General features: G+C 37.4%; 1 protein-coding gene and 1 pseudogene across 1 annotated transcript in view; both read right to left on the bottom strand.

The window, feature by feature from the left end:
- Positions 1 to 13,575, bottom strand: part of POLD3 (DNA polymerase delta 3, accessory subunit) — a 182,468-nt gene that overhangs the window by 164,297 nt on the left and 4,596 nt on the right. Inside the window, exon 2 of the mRNA XM_060303685.1 lies at positions 11,668 to 11,758. The gene's annotated coding sequence lies outside the window, so the exon portion shown is untranslated. The remainder of the gene's footprint in view (positions 1 to 11,667; positions 11,759 to 13,575) is intronic.
- LOC132597689 (anaphase-promoting complex subunit 13 pseudogene) overlaps positions 1 to 13,575 on the bottom strand; it is a 67,773-nt pseudogene that overhangs the window by 49,625 nt on the left and 4,573 nt on the right.

The raw sequence follows: 13,575 nt of genomic DNA, 5'->3' as shown, positions 1-13,575 counted from the left end.
GGACCTCATGAAAAAAAACTTCAAACGGGAGTCACCAATGAAATTAATGAAATTCCAGTCCAGACAAATAATATTCCATCTCTTGATGATAAAGACTGATTTAAGTAAAAGCAGGTAGTCCACAGCACTCCATCCTTGCTTACTTTGCTTTGATTAAGATCAAACATAGAAACAATTTCTCCAAGTATTCCATAACTACATATCATAGGGAGAAAGGACTGCTCTTGGGACAGAACTTATGCCAAATATTTGAAAAAGTATTTCATGAGGTCAATTATTATTTCCTCTAATGTAAAAGTCCATACACTAAAAAATAAGAATTGAGCACATGCTAATCTCTGCATTAACTTGTCTCTCTCTCTTGAGGTCCCTGTGGAAGATGTATGATGTTTTGATGCCCTCCCCGGGAAATTTTTTTTTTTTTTTTTTTTTTTTTTTTTTGATACACGGGCCTCTCACTGTTGTGGCCTCTCCCGTTGGGGAGCACGGGCTCCAGACGCGCAGGCTCAGCGGCCATGGCTCACGGGCCTAGCCGCTCCGCGGCATGTGGGATCCTCCCGGACCGGGGCACGAACCCGCGTCCCCTGCATCGGCAGGACGACTCTCAACCACTGCGCCACCAGGGAAGCCCTCCCTGGGAAATTTTGATGCTACTGTGCATTCAAGAGCTTAGGATAGTGTGGCCTCTGTCTCTTGCTCTCTCTTTTGGTGTCTCTGTTTCTGTCTCTCTCTCCTTGTTGTTACTTTTCCTGTCTTTAGCAGATATTGTTGGAGCCACTTCTTCCTTTTCTCATGCTGGCAGACCTCCACTTTTGAGTAGATTCCACCTTTCTGCCCAAGACTCTTCAGCTCCTGCACACTCCAGGAGGGAATGATGGCTGATCTAAAACACTCATGTGGTCTCATTCTCCTTGCCAGGGATTGATTAGGCATGTATCTAATTTGGGCAATTAGATATGAGTAGAAAGCTGCCAAGGACCTCTGGAAAAGGTTTCTCAGGCTAATAAAAAGAGATACACAGTCCTTAACTGCTCTCAGACATTATTGGATCCAGATGTGATGACTGGAAATGAAGCAGTCCCTTACAACTATGAGGACAGGAGTGACATACTGAGGATGGCACAGTTCTGAGCCACTGAATGAATAAACCCTGCTGTGGTCCCAATGTAGAACTTCTAGTTATGGGAAACAGTACATTCCCCTAAGGTCATAACCAGTTGAGTTAAGGTTTCTTATTACTTGCAGCTGAAACATTCTAACAAAATTTCTCACAAGTTTCTCATGGATAGCTAAGAAATGAACACACACTATCAAATTCTATCCAATTTGTAATAACCATTAGTATTAGAAATAATTGGGAGGGAGACATAAGAGGGAGTAGATATGGGGATATATGTACATGTATAGCTGATTCACTTTGTTATAAAGCAGAAACTAACACACCATTGTAAAGCAATTATACTCCAATAAAGATGTTAAAAAAATAATTAACACCAGAATAAAACTGACAATGGCTAAAATTACATACAGTAAAATTTGTTGTTTTCAGAGAATCAAATCTTCAAAGGATTTATCTATTCCCATTTTTAACTGTGGAAAAATTCAAGATAATTCAAAAGAATAGAAACTAGTATAATGAAGTCCCATGTACCTATCACTTAGCTTCAACAACTGTCAACTCAAGGTCAATTCTGTTTCATCTATACTCCCACCTACTCTCTCTATTTCTAGAATATTTTGAAGCAAATCTGGAGACCTCATATTATTTCATCAGGAAATACCTCTAGGATTAGCAAGTATCTCCAAGATATAAGGACTTGTAAATATATAACTAAAATAGCATTATCATACCTAAAATGAATAACTCATTATTAACATTAAATACCTGTCAATATTCAAATCTCCCAAGCTGCTTCATAATTTTGATGGTCAATTTGTTCAAATCAGATCAAACAAGGTGTGCAGATTAAATGTGATTCACATGTCTCTCAAGTCTGTTTTAATCTACAGTTTTCCCTCTCTTTATTTTTCCTTATAATTTGTTTGTTTCTCAAAAAATACATTTAAACTAGCTACTCCAGAAAAATTAGATTTTGTGGAAATAATGGCCACAAAAGAAAATTCAAAAAGACAGAGGTTATGGAAACATTTGATATGGATGAAAACTGATCAATGAATCAAATCTTTGCTGTAAAATGTAAAGGAAGAAGAATTTATTTAAAAACAATTTTAGGAAAAATAAAAATGAGAGGAAAACTGGGAAGAAATAGTATAAAATATAAAATTTATCATGGCATTAAACCAGTGTGGTATAATTTACCCCATAAAATAGTTTCTTAATGAAAATTCATCAATATTGACCTAATTCTGATGAGATTCTTTACTCTCAAAATGTCCTCATGGTTGAAATAGTGGTGTTAAAATAGTATTAAAATAATGGAATCAAAAAAAAAAAAAAATAATGGAATCAGAATACTTAATACTTGTCTATGAGATATCCAAGTGGAAATATTTGATGCGGTTGGGAGGCCAGAAGAGAGACAAAGGCTGCTGTCATTGATTTGAGAAACATGATCAATTAATTCATGACTGAAGCCACAGGAACACACAAAAAAATCATCCAGGAAAAATGTGAAAATTAAGAAAAGGGCTTCAAAAAGAACCCCAAAGAATATGCATTTAAATAATGGGCTATTAAAAGCCAGCAATGAAGATAGCAAAGAATGCCATAAATTGTGGTGTTTTGAATGCTGTGGCAGCCTAGAGAATGCACCTCCATACTTCAAACTATAGGGAAGGTAACCGACCGGGGCTCCCATTACTGGACTCTGAAATCTGCTGCTGTGTTTGCCACAGAACCATGCTAGGCATTGATCTAGATGTTGTATAAATGATGCTGATATGCTCATTAACTTTCCAGGAAACATGTTATAGTTTCTAAAGAGGTTAAGATGTACCCAGATCTTGAGCCATACCTTCTTTCCTCTATTTGTCACTTGTGGCAGCACTGCTAAATACCTACTGAATCTCATTTTTCTTTTTCCTTACCATTAGAAATTTGATTTCCTAGGAGTGGCTGTATAACATACTTCTAGCCAATGAGATGTAAGGGAAAGTCTACTGAAAGGAGCTCATGAGAAAGCAATTGCTTTTCCTGTATTAAAAAAAGATGGGTGGGCAAACTTCTCTAACAAATACCTTTAGCCCTTCACTTTTCACTCTTCTTCTTATCTAGAATTCAGATACAATGATAAGGTGGTTTAGTGATCTTTTAAAAATAGTCTTTTTTTTTTAAGAGCAATTTTAGGTTCACAGTAAAATTCAGTGGAAGGTACGGAGATTCCCCAAATACCCCTGCCTCCACACATGCATAGCCGGCCTCTCTTACTATCAACATCCCCCACCAGAGTAGTAATTTGTTACAATTGATGAACTTAATCACCCAAAGTCCATAGTTTACATTACCTTTCACTCTTGGTGTTGTACGTTCTATGAGTTTGGACAAACGTATAATGACATGTATCCATGGTTACAGTATTGTATGCAATAGTTTCACTGCACTATAAACCCTTGTGCTCTCATCCTTCTCTCCCCACTAACTCCTAGCAAACCACAGTCTCTTTACTCTCTCCATAGTTTTGCTTTTTCCAGAATGTCATACAGTTGGAATCATACTGGCTTTTCAGACTGGCTTCTTTTCAGACTGGCTTCTCTTACTTAGTAATATGCACTTAAGTTTCCTCCATGTCTTTTCATGGCTTGATAGCTCATTTTTTAGCAGTGAATAATAGAGTTGACCCTTGGACAACACAGATTTGAATTGTGAGGGTAAATTTATACATGGATTTTTTTCCAGAAAATACACACAGTACTATATGATACATGGTTAAATCTGGGATGTGGAACCACAGATACACAGGGCCAACTATGGGGCTCAAGCATCTGTGGATTTTAGTAACTGGGGCAAGTCCTGGAACCAATCCCCTGTGGATATCATGGGACAACTGTACTACATGGTCTGGATGTACCACAGTGTTTTTATCCATTCACCTACTGAAGGACATCTTGGTTGCTTCCAAGGTCTGGTAATTATGAATAAAGCTGCTATAAACATCCATGTGCAGGTTTTTGTGTGGGCATTAGTTTTCACCTCCTTTGGGTAAATACCAAGGAACATGATTGCTGGATTTGATAGTAAGCATATGTCTAGTTTCATAAGAAACTGCCAAACTAGGGCCTTCCCTGGTGGCGCAGTGGTTACGAATCTGCCTGCCAATGCAAGGGACATGGGTTCGAGCCCTGGCTCCGGGAAGATCCCACGTGCCGCAGAGCAACTAAGCCCGTGCACCACAACTACTGAGCCTGAGCTCTAGAGCCCGCAAGTCACAACTACTGAGTCCACGTGCCACAACTACTGAGCCCACGTGCCACAACTACTGAAGCCTGCACGCCTAGAGCCTGTGCTCCACAAGAGAAGCCACTGCAATGAGAAGCCCGCGCACCGCAACGAAGAGTAGCCCACGCTCACCGCAACTAGAGAAAGCCCGTACACAGCAACGAAGACCCAACACAGCCAAAAATTAATTAATTAATTAATTAAAAAATAGAAACTGCCAAACTATCTTCCAAAGCAGCTGTACTATTTTGCATTCCTACCAGCAATGAATGAGAGTTCCTGTTGCTCCACATCCTTGTCAGAATTTGGTATTGTCAGTGTTCTGAATTTTGGCCACTCTACTATGTATGTAGTGGTATCTCATTGTATTTTAATTTGCATTTTCATGATGACATATTATGTGGAGCACCTTTTCATATGCTTGTGTATCTTCTTTGGTGAGGTGTCTTTTAAGGTCTTTCGTCCATTTTTTAAAACAGGTCGTTCATTTTCTTATTGTTGAGTTTTAAGAATATGTTGTATATTTTGGATAACAGTCCTTTATCAGCATGTCTTTTGCAATATTTTCTCCCAGTCTGTGTGTTGTCTTTTTATTCTCTTAACAGTGTCTTTCACAGAGTAGAAATTTTTAATTTTAATGAAGTCCAGCTTACCAATTCTTTCCTTCATGGATTGTGCCTTTGGTGTTGTATCTAAAAAGTTATCACCAAACTAAGGTCATTTGTGGTGGTAAGGTGTCGGGGCAGAGGAAGTGCCTGTAGTCCTAAGATTAGGTATCAGTCTTTTAATGTGCCTGTGCCTCTGGAGTCTGAACTTGACAAGTACTTCTTAGTCCTCCCCCAACCCTTAGGTGGGACAGGATGGCTAGAGTAGGCTGGAGTTGGGTATTTCCCTTTCCCCAGGTCAGTTAGGCTCTGATAAAAGCCCAGCAGATTAGACTCTGGTTAAACAGTTTCTCCTGAGGGCAGACCTTGTTAAGAAGAGATGCTCTGGCATATTCAAAATGGTTACTTTCCCCCTTGCCCTGCCAGAAGCACAAGGGTTTTTCTCCAGTATTCACTGTGAGAACCTGGTCAAGCGCCTGGAGGTGAAACTGACAAAAGTGTAGGACCCTGCCCCCAACCATATAACTGGGTCCCCCTTGAAGTTTTTGACTCACAAACTTGTCCACAGTAAGCCTCTCTCCAGCAATTCATCAATTACAGTTTAGGTTTTCCGACCCTTGCACTGGCTCCTGAGGTTTCTGCTTGTGGGTTTCTGCTCCAGTAAGTTTGTGATTCTTTTTATAGGCCTGTGTCTTCGGGCAGCAGTTTGCACTGTGACTTCACTTCTCTGATGGATCCAAGAAGAGTTGTTGACCTTTTTTCAATTTGTTCAGCTTTTTACTTGTTATTAGGATACAGTGGTGATTTCCAAGCTCCTTACATGCCAGACCAGAAACTGGAAGTCAATAGTCATCTTTTGACCATGAAAATGTGGGCCACATGTTATGCATGACAGAGAAGGAGATAAAAGGAGGCTGGTCATTAACGATGTCTTTGACTTACTGCACTTGGATTTCCTTCCTAGGTGCTTCTTGTTATTTGGAAAATAAAAGTACACCTCTCGGGCTTCCCTGGTGGTGCAGTGGTTGAGAATCTGCCTGCCAATGCAGGGGACACGGGTTCGAGCCCTGGTCTGGGAAGATCCCACATGCCGCGGAGCAACTGGGCCCTTGAGCCACAACTACTGAGCCTGCGCGTCTGGAGCCTGTGCTCCACAACAAGAGAGGCCGAGATAGTGAGAGGCCCGCGCACCGCGATGAAGACTGGCCCCCGCTCGCCACAACTAGAGAAAGCCCTCACGCAGAAACGAAGACCCAACACAGACAAAAATAAATAAATAAATTAAAAAAAAAAAAAAAAAGTACACCTCTCTTTGGTTAAGCCACTGTAGTGTGGTTTTCATTACAGGTAGCTGAATACAATCATAACTGATACATTTTTTGGCCATTTCACTCCTCACTGATATTCCTAAATAAAAAGTGGGCAGAAAAATTAAATATCATATATGATATATAACTTGTTCCAACTTGTAACTCATATAGAATTTTTTAAAACAATGAACTCCACAGAAAATAATATCTTTTAGTCTTCCCTTTACCAAACAATTGGGTTTTTTTCCCCTCTGTTGCTCTGAGTCCAGAATGTGTCATTTTCTTCTAATCCTAGAAATTTCTAGGATATTTCAGGCTGAGGACATCACATCATCATAAAATCATAGCTTCTCTTCCAGAGTCCAGAGCTGACTACAACTAATTCAATTTCCCTTTGTCTACAATATACCATACTGTCTGCATATCACAATATAAGGTAGATCTTGGATTTCATCAGGAAATGAAACAAAGTTAAGTATAGAAAATTGACTACTGGCTACCAGTTCTTTCACTGAATAAACAGAACACCAAAAAAATGTATTTATAGGAAAACAAGTTACCATACATTTTATAATCATCTACATGCACTTTATAGCATCCACAGCACACTTTTTATAAAATAGAAAACAACATATTATTTCAAAATGAGCTATTGGGTATGCAGAAAATGAACACAAACTGGGGAAATAAAGGTTTAGAACTGAAATAAATATAAGATACTTCATAATTTTTGAAGCTTAGAATGACCCATTAAGTGGCTCTAGGTAAAGAATACTACAACATCACTAAAAGTGGAAGGTTATTTTTGACCTTTCAAAATGTTAACATTCTTCTTTCAAGAGGAAAAAAAAATTTTCTTTCCTGTTGGTCTTTGGATATGCTGCAATGTGAAGCTGGCAAATACTTGCTTATAAAAGAGGAAGTCATTCATGTCACAGGAGTACAGGGACTTTGACTTGTTCACCACACTCTCTCTCCAATGCCTGGAAGAGTACATGGCACAATAGAGGTACACGATATAACACTGCTGAATAAATAAATCAAAATTAGGATATTTCAGAAAGAACTGAGAAAGGTGACTGACAGATGGTAAAGAACTTGTTTAAAAAAAGGAAGAGAAAATGAATCAATTTGAAGGCTTTTTTATTGTTGTTCTGTTTAGGTTCTCCTTTCCCCTTCTTCCAGTAACAGAACACTGCCCTTCCTTCGAGGAGCTGTTCCTCCTTCATTATCCATTTTATGTGATTCTTCTGGAGTGATCAATCATATTACCCTATGGCCATAGGGGTGGTGGGCGCAGAACACAATCTGGGCCAATTATTTCCAGAAACTTATATCTACTGAAGCAGAGAAATAAATCCTCTCTTTCCTTTTGGGGTTGCTAGCTGGGATGACATTTGCCAGAAGCTGTGTGTAGCCATACTGTCTTCTTCTGAAGCGTTAAGTAGGAGAGCCTGGGGTATGGGTCAGGGGGCAGAGGGTAAAGTTGAAAAATGGAGACAGAGTCTTCGTGTCAGGATCCAGGGGTGCTTGAAACTAGCTCCACTCCTGCCTTTCTCAGGTACATAAGCTGATAAGTTCCATTTTTTTTCATTGTGGTAAAATATAAATAACATAAAATTTACTATTTTAACCATATTTAGGTATACAGTTCAGTGGCATTATGTACTTTCACACTGTTGTGCAAAAATTGTTTTCTACTTAAACTATATTAAGGTTGTTTTTGTCCTCTGTAATCAAAAGACATGGTTTTTCCCCCTCTTTTTATTATTCTATTTTAAGAGTTCTCTATATAGTCTCGATATCAGTTCTTTATCAGAATACATATTTTGAGAACATTTTCTCCCAGTCTGTAGCTTACCTAATTATTTTCTTAAGGCTGTCTTTGGATAAGCAGATGTTTTCATTTTGATGACAACTAATTTATCAATTTTATCTTTTTCTGATTAATGCTTTCTCTATCCTAAGAAACCTTTTCCTATTCCCAAGTTGCAAAGATATTCTACTTTGTTTTCTTCTAGAAGCTTTATAGCTTTAGCTTTTTGTTTAGGTCTATAATCTATCTAAAATTAATCTGGTGTGAGATAGGGGTCGAGGTTGACTTTTTTTTTTTTTCCAGATGGATATTTAGTTGTTTCAACATAATATTTTGAAGAAACTTTTTTTTCTCATTTGCTTATTTTAGTGCTTTTGTTGAAAATCAAGTGACTCAGAGTCTGTTTCTGGTCTCTTGAGTCAGTTACATTGATTTATTTGTCTCTCAGAATGCTGGTACCACACACTCTTTTGGTTGCTATAGCTTTATAGTAAGTCTTGAAAGCAGAAAGTGTAAGTTCTCCAAATTATTCCTTCTCCAAAAGAGTTTAAACTAACTCTTCAACTTATTAGATATTATTTTTCTATTGTTAGATAATAATTTCCACCTAATAAACATTATTAGATATTATTATTAGGTATATAGCTGCAGACCCTGGAATTCAAAAAGAATATGTCTTCTTTGTTGTGCTTGTTACTTACTTCAGAGATATTTATTCCATGTCAGTATGATAAAAGAGGCTTGATATTTGTCATTTTGAGCTTTCAACATCCAAATATTCTTCTTACTTTGTTAATTTTGCCTAAAAGTCATATCCCCTTTCCCTAACTCCTATTTATTCTTCAGTTCCAAGCTATGCTATAAAATGAAACCATTTACACTTGCTTAAAAAATAAAATATTTAGGAATATATTTAAGACTTATAAGACCTCTACACTGAAAACTATATAACATTGCTGAGAGAAATTAAAGAAACCCTTAAAAATAAAGAGATACACCATTTTCATGGATTGGAAAACTCAATATTGTTAAAACGTCAGTTATCCCCAAACTGATGTAGAGATTTAACACAATTCCAATCACAGTCTCAGTAGGCTTTTTTTTTTTTCTTGGTAGAAATTCACAAGCTTATTCTAAAATTTACATGGAAATGCAAGGGAAAATTCAATGAACATTGAAAAATAAGGACAAAGTTGGAGAAGTTAGGCTACCTGATTTCAAGACTTACTATGCATAGCTATTCCTTCCCCTAGGATACCTTCCATGGCCCTTCCAGTCTGGGTTAAGTGCCTCTCTTCTGCACTCCCTCAGTATTCTGAACTACAGTCATCAAAGCACTTACCACAGTGCATTTCAATGATGTGTTATTTGTCTGTGCTCCCCACCTTAGATTTCATAAGGGCATGGACGAAGATCTATCTGGTTTACCACTGAATCTGCACCACCTAGAAGGGTGCCCGCACACTACAGACATGCAAGTATTTGCTGCATTAAGTTGAACTTCAATAATTTTTGTAAAAAAAGTTAATATTTTAAAAGAAAATTCATAAAGGTCATCTTTTGCCTGAGAACTATTTACACAGGTGGCCAGGACTTGTTTACCTGACTTGGTTTTAAAAGATATTAATATCACCATGACAAAATTAAATAGATTAAGATCATGCAATTCAATTCATAAAAAATTCAATCAACCCTTTGGAAATCAAATGTCCTAAACATTTATAGTATATTGCCCAGTAATTGTACTCCCAAGAAGTTAGATGTATGGAATAATGCAGAAGGCAAAAACAGCTTTATGCACAAAAATGTTCATTGTTATTGTTATTTATTAAAGAAAAATGGAGATAAGCTAAGAGTCATACAAAATGAGATTCATTTAAAAAATAACATGGTATGGGCTTCCCTGGTGGCTCAGTGGTTGAGAGTCCGCCTGCCGATGCAGGGGATACGGGTTCGTGCCCTGGTCCGGGAAGATCCCACATGCCGCGGAGCGGCTGGGCCCGTGAGCCATGGCCGCTGAGTCTACGCGTCTGGAGCCTGTGCTCCGCAACGGGAGAGGCCACAACAGTGAGAGGCCCACATACCGCAAAAAAAATAAAGAAAGAAATAAAAAATAACATGGTAGATCAACTTGATGTAATATTTTACAGCCAAAAGATGATTATCAAAATAAGATAATATTTCTTAAAATGGCAGACTAGGGTTTTTTTTTAAATTAATCTTCCTGCTATAACTAAATAACAAAGCTCAGTTAATAGTTTTTCACCTTCTTTTAAATCACGGAAGAAACATGACAAGCCAACAAGAAATTACTACGCCAAAAGTGAAGGGAAAAGGTCATCCCAGAGAGGTAACTGGAAATGTGGTTTTTTCCCTGAAAGCATTTGTCAATCCTTAAAATTTTGTACCTTAAATTAAAAACTCTTTCGGGCAAGAAAGGCAGAAAGTAAAGCCCAGGGTCTGCAAAAGATTGAGAGGCTCATAGAAGAAACTTCTCACAATATGTTGGAACTTTACACCCAGAGTGAGGATAAACTAGGAGAGAAATATCTTATACAGAATTACACTTTATGTAGGGTCATAAGAGCGCCAGAGAATTATAAGCCTTAAAGTAGCTGAACTCCAAGGAACTTAGCAGAAGCAAGTGCAAATCCTTTCTAGATAAAAGTACTTTCCTTGCAAGTCTAAATTTATTCTCACAAATAATTGATCAAATATAATGTCCAACACAAACACAAGGCTCACAAAGAAACTAGAGTCTATGAGCAAGAATTAGCAAAAACAATAGACAAGAGAAACAGATCCACAAAGATTTCAGATGTTGAAAAACTATGCTGATTATAGATAAGGAAAAAACAAGTTTGAAGATCTCTATAGAGAATAGAAACCATAAAAAGTGCTATAATAAAGTTGCAAAAGAATCTAAAAGAATTCTAGAAATAAAAAATACAGTAACTGAAATTAAAACCCCGAAGGTGTTGGTGAACACATCCAGGTACTAGGATGGTGATGGTGGCACACCCTGGGAGGGAATGGAAGCTCCACGCCACCCCCTCTCCCCATACTTTGGCCTATGTATCTCTTCCATTTGGCTGTTCTTGAGCTGGAGGAGGAGAAGGCCATGTGAAGACAGGTGCAGAGGTTGGAGTAATTCAGCCATAAGCTAAGGAACACTTAGCGCCACCAGAAGCTGAAAGTGGCAAGGAAGCATTCTCCCCTAGAGCCTTCAGAGACAGCATCGCCTTACTGACACTTCAGTTTGGACTTCTGGCTTTCAAACTCTAATAAAAACAATGATATATCGTGACCAAGCAAGATGCAAGTTTGGTCCAACTTCCCAAAATCAATTAATGTAATACTTCACATCAATATAATAAAAAACCAAAACTTACATGAACATCTCAATACATACAGAAGAGTGACAAAATCCAACGCTCTTTCATGATAAAAACACTCAACAAACTAGAAACAGAAGGGAACTTCGCCAATATAATAAAGAATATCCACACAATAAAACTCCAGAGTTAACATTATACTTACTGATGAGAGGCTGAATATTTTCCCCCTAAGGTCAGGAATGAGACAAGGATGTCTGCTCTTGCCACTTCTATTCAGCCTTGTACTGGAGGTTCTAGGCAGGGCAAATAGGCAAGAAAAAGAAATAAAAGTCATTCAGATTGGAAAGGAAGAAGTAAAATGATCTATTCACAGATGACATGCTAGTGTATATGGAAAATCCTAGGAAATTCACTAAAAAATGATTAGAACTAAAAAAAGTTCAGCAAGTTTTCAAGATACAATAAGTATACAAAAACCAATTGTATTTCTATACATTTGCATGAACTACTGAAAAATGAAATTAAGAAAACAATTCCATTTACAATTGCATCCAAAAGAATAAAGTATTTAGGAATAAATTTAATGAAAAAAGTGCAAAAATTATACTCTGAAAGCCACAAAACACTGTTGAAAGATATTAGAGAAGATCTATAATTGGAAAAATACCACATGTTCATGGATCAGAAGACTTAACCTTGTTAAGACAAGGATACTCCCCAGTCTGATCTACAGATTCAATGCAATCCCAATCCCAATTCCAGCTGGCTTCTTTGTAGAAATTGACAAAATTCTTATAAAATTTATATAGAATTGTAAGGGACCTAGAATAGCCAAAATAGTCTTGAGAAAGAAGAACAAAGTGGGAGTCATACTTCCTGATTTCAAATCTTTTTTCTTTTTTAATATTGGAGCATAGTTGATTTACAATGTTGTGTTAGTTTCAGGTGTACAGCAAATTGATTCAGCTATACATATACATGTATCTATTCTTTTTCAGATTCTTTTCCCATGTAAGTTATTACAGAATATTGACCAGAGTTCCCTGTGCTATACAGTAGGTCCTTGTTGATTATCTATTTTATATATAGTAGTGTCTATGTGTTAATCCCAACCTCCTAATTTATCCCTCCTGATTTCAAATCTTGATACAAAGTAACAGTAATCTAGGGACTTCCCTGGTGGTCCAGTGATTAAGACTCCGAGCTTCCAATGCAGGGGGTGCGGGTTCAATCCCTGGTCGGGGAACTAAGATCCCAGATGCCACACTGTGTGGCCAAAAAAAAAAAGTAATAGTAATCTAGACAATGTGGTACTAGCACAAGGATAGACATATAGATCAATGGACTAGAATTGAGAGTCCAGAAATAAACCCATATGTCTATAGCCAACTAATTTTCAACAAGAATGCCAAAACCATCCAATAAGGAAAGAATAGAACAAATGGTCCTGGGACAATTGAATAGCCATATGCAGAAGAATGAGGTTAGATCCCTTCCTAACACCATATATAAAAATTAACTCAAAAGGTATCAAGGACCTAAATGTAAGAGCTAGAACTATAAAAACTCTTAGAAGAAAATAAAGGGAAAATCTCTACAACCTAAGATTTGGCAGAGGATTCTTAGATATGACACCAAAATTATCAGCAACAACAACAAAAATAAACCAGACTTCCTCAAAACAAAAAACGTTTGTTCTTCAAAGGACACTGAAAAGAATATGGGGAATTCCCTGGCAGTTCAGTGGTTAGGACTCAGCACTCTCACTGCTGAAGGCCCAGGCTCAATCCCTGTCAGGGAACTAAGATCCCACAATCCACATGGCCAAAAAAAAAAACCCCAGAGAAATAGAGATACTTAAAAAAAAAAAAAAAAAGAATATGAAAAGACAACCCATAGAATGAAGGGGTATATTTGTAAATCATATATCTGAATTGTTTCAGGGCTTATGTCCAGAAATATAAAGAAATCTTACAACTCAATAACTTAAAAACATTTTTTTAAATGGGCAAAGGATCTGAATAGACATTTCTCCCAAGAAGATGTACAAATGACCAATAAGTACATGAAAAGATTCTCAGCATTATTAGTCTTTAGGGAAATGCAAATC

Source organism: Globicephala melas, chromosome 8 (genome assembly GCF_963455315.2).
Source record: "Globicephala melas chromosome 8, mGloMel1.2, whole genome shotgun sequence".
In the NCBI taxonomy this organism is placed as follows: domain Eukaryota; kingdom Metazoa; phylum Chordata; class Mammalia; order Artiodactyla; family Delphinidae; genus Globicephala; species Globicephala melas.
The sequence above is the reverse complement of the archived record's forward strand: the minus strand, read 5'-3'. Positions and strand labels throughout refer to the sequence as shown.